The following is a 4,371-nucleotide window of genomic DNA, read 5'->3' as shown; positions in this document are numbered from 1 at the left end:
CTCTATATATATATATAGATACACACTGAAACACTATATAAACACCATGTATTTCATACATATATTTTTCATACATTCTCAAAAAAAAAATATATTAGTTGTTGTTACTGGATATTAAAACTGAACTGTTAGCAAATTGCTAGATGAGTTTGTAACGGTTCAATTCTTCATTACCATGGATCATGCATGTACGTTACAAAACCTTAGATATTGTGGTTGGAAGAAAATTGTTACTAATAAAACGATGATGAACGAGTGTTCCTTTATTTTATTACAAAGTCAATCATAATTCATAAAATAGATCAATGACGATGCTACAGTGACTAATGTCGTGTAGATGTGGCTCAGCCATATTCTTAACTGATTAAGAGCATTTTCTTTTAATACAAGAACTAAACAGCAGTCCTCACACGATAACCATTAATGAAACCTTAGAATACAATTTATGTCTAAACCCTATACTGTAAGAACACCCTATACTGTAAGAACACCCTAAATTAATATTAGACATATCTATAAAATTTATGCATTCTAACAAACACCATTTTGCAAAGAGTGCATCATTAGCTACTCCATTTGCTTTACAATTTTGGCGACATACTAGAAAAATACCGTTCATGCAGAGCCATAAATTACAATATCTATCAGCTTTCCGGCTATGATGTCACTGGGAATAACCAGTGACCCCAAGTTTCATCTTACAACTAGGAGGTTGCGACTATTTGACGAAACAAATAACTCTCCGCCTCAGTAGGACAAACATGGCACGTTGCGTGTGCTTACCCTAGGACATAGCCCACCAGTATCCACTATTGCTAAAAAATAAAAAAGCAAAACCAAAATAGAGAACCGGTATAGCCCTCCCTCAACCATTACAAAATGGTATTTCAATGACAAAAAACATAAAGTAACTTGTAAAAAACATAACTGCCCTCATTGGGCTTATTTCCTTAAAACATGCGCAATTGGTCAAACCCAAATGGCAACCAAATCTCTCAGCCCAAACCTGAAGCTGCTTCATCCCTTTACCCCATCATCGGCAAAATCCTACCAAAGCGCCTTCGTAGCCGTCTGACCAGCGGCGGCCAACTCTGATTGTATTAGTCCCCCTACCACCAACCATGATGCAGATCTACACTTGGACTTGGATCAAACCTCAGAGCACCATCAACCGCACCAAGCCATCGTCAGTCGCCGGCAAACAAAATCGGTCATCCGATCGCTACGCCGCTTAACACCGCAAGATCCTCTTCCCTCTCCGATCCCAGCCCACCTCCATGAAACAGCCATAGCCTGCAATTGAGAGACATTGCCTTTTAAGCCAACGCTTCCAACCCGAGGACCATCTCTACCAGAAACCACACATCCAGCCACACCCGCCATGGGCCGACTAGGACAGAGGTCATGGCCGGCGGCGCGGTGCAGCTGGATAGGTAAGAAGAAGGGAGGCGACAAGGTTATTCTCTAGGGTTTTTTAGAGAGAGAGAGGAGGATGAGATGATGCACATAAAGTTTATGACCCAAAAAGTTTATTAGAAATGCTTAAATGATTAAGAGCATCTTGAGTAATGCTAGCTATTTTGTAGTCAAATTTTAGGCAAAATAACTAAAAAGTCATTTTGGCTAGCCACTTTAGAAATACCCTTTACACTAGCACTCTCTATTTGAATTACAGTTTGATTTATATTATTGATTAAATAAAAGGTAATATTATTAACACACTCGTTTTTGTTATTTTTGTTATTAACATACCACATCTATGTGTTTATCCACACATTTCAATTTTATTTACAAGTTTGTCACTTGAACTTGTTCAATAATTGGCTCTCATCATATATGTGGTGTGTTAATAGCACCACCCTAAATAAAAAAAAAAATGATTTTATTATTTTTTTTTTTAAGTTTTTATGGAAATGGATGTTACTCCGGGGGCGTAAAACTCATATATTAAATTGACCAATAGGACGAGCGGAAGTTAAACTCCAATACAAGTCAAACAGTTGGTGAACCGGGAGCATAGCTCTGATATAACTCGAAGAGCCTACAAAAGCTACAAAGAAATACTAACTTCAAAACTACTGTCCATAAGAGGACTTTATTTTGGCCTAGAAAGCAATAACCTACATAACCAACCGAAGTACCCTAGCTCAATGAATTGAGGCTTAAGACCATTTCGGTGTACCTTTCCATTAAAAAAGGGGGTAAACTCTTCAATGCGGTTGTGTAGGGATCTTCTGCAGCCCCAAAAGAGTCACCTAAGCCCAGAGCAAAGAAACTCACCTAAGTTGGATTGAGGAGGGAGAGTGGAAAGGCTCACGAAGCCCAAGCCACACCCACTACACTCAAGCCATGAATTGGGCCAATCCTTATCGGAGCCCTAGCAAAACCATCAGAACTGGTACCGCGCCAGCCTCAGTTTGTCGGCCTACCCATACACGACCCCATATCCTCTAACTGGTTGAGCCGCCTCTGAGAAGCAAGATCAACTCCTCCTCCTTCTACATGAAAACTCGATCTCCTCTGCACAAAAGTTGACGACGGGAGAAATAACGTCACCATAGCCCGCCTTTGCCCTTTCTTGGAACCTGAACCAAAAAATGAATAGCAAACATATGTGAGCCTCTGCCGCGTGCATCACTGGGATGAGAAACAAGAAGCCCGTCCCTATATCTTGAATCTCACCACGCTGAGACGTCCCTAATGGCTAGGAGCGAAGCATATGCGCTACCGCCGCCTTACTCTCAAAACCCTAGAGAGGGTTTCGGTCTAATCACTGTAAGATTGTAAAGTTATTAATTTGTTACCAAAATGACTTTAAATGAAGATTCTTGAATTATAACTTTCAATAAGTTGGAGTACAAAGGAAGTATAACTTCGAATAAAGTTTTTATTTATTTATTTTTTTATTTTTATTTTTTTTTAAGTAGAACGTAACGACCACCCTTAAGCCATAACCATTGATGAAACCAAAGAATACAAGGGGGGAACATATTGCCTAGACCCCAAGTTATAACAAAACATGTATTCTACGCACCAATTAGCAAGGAGTGCATATTTGGCTACTTCGTTAGCTTTACAACTTTGGCGACATACCGGAAATTTAACGCTTCCACGAAGCCATTGAATTCTAATAAGAACACTTTTTCCGTTATGTTTCCACCAGAACCAAATTCCGGTGACACTTGGTCTCATCCTGCCACTAGGAGGTAACGACCATTTGACAATGCAAGGAACTCATTGCCGTCCTAAGCCAGACATGACACTCAAGGTGTTGAAACCGGGACAAAACCCACCTCTACTTATTGAAAACAGTAAATAGCCAAAACCAAAAATCAAAGCAAAAAGACAAGCAAAAAAAATATACATTGACCCATATATAGACCAACACAGCCCAAAATGGGCCAAAATCCAAAACAAAGGCCCAGCTTCCGTCCATGGTTTTGAAGAAGGCCCGCTAGGCCCACTACCAGGACAAGCACCTTAGCGGACGAAAAAGTTTTGTCGGCCTGTTAGCTTAATTCGTCGGCTAAGATTTCGTTGGGAAAAGGTCGTCGGCGATGATTTTAGCCGATGAAAAAGAAGACGTCATCGGCTATAGTCCCACAGTTTAGCCGATGAAAAACATGTCACCGGTTTTTTTCCTAGACTTTAGCCGACGAAACAATTAAGATATTCGTCGGCTAAAGTGTGTAATAAAAAATTAAAAAAATAACTATAGCCGACGAAACATACCATAATTCGTCGGCTAAACCTTATAAAAAAAATTAAAAAATACTATAGCCGACGAATATAGTATTTAAATATTGTCGGCTAAAGTTGCTGGTTTTTGAAAAAAAAACTGCAGAAAATTTCGGCCACCTCCAATCACCACCAAAATTTGACAAAATCTTCCTCTCAACATTTCGAACAACTTTCTAGAAGAAGTCGAAGCCCAATTCTAAGCCTAAACATGTCAATTGAATCAAAATATAAAAATCCCCAATTTTAAACCCTAAAAACTTCAAATCTTCGATTCTCCTCACACGCACTGAATCGAGCTACCAAATTCTAGGGGAATGTAGTACTAATCAAACTCAACTTATCCAAGAATCCAAACCAAACCATTCTCAATGAATCATAAGCCAAAAACTTCACACCACCCCACTTTCTTGCACTCAAAGAAAAGTTCCCAAGTCCTCACTATAACCAAAGTAATCATATCTCTTCAACTGAAACTCCGGCCGGTTATCTTCATCAACATTAACAGACCCAAAAACTTCAGCCTGCATCAACATCAGCATTCAATCACACTCAAACCCCACACCAAAAACTCACAACTTTCCAAAACCCAATGTTCAAAACTCAAAAAATTAAGCACAAAACTTTAACCTC

This window comes from Fragaria vesca, linkage group LG6, assembly GCF_000184155.1.
Source record: "Fragaria vesca subsp. vesca linkage group LG6, FraVesHawaii_1.0, whole genome shotgun sequence".
Classification (NCBI taxonomy): Eukaryota; Viridiplantae; Streptophyta; class Magnoliopsida; order Rosales; family Rosaceae; genus Fragaria; species Fragaria vesca.
Note: the sequence above shows the minus strand (reverse complement) of the source record.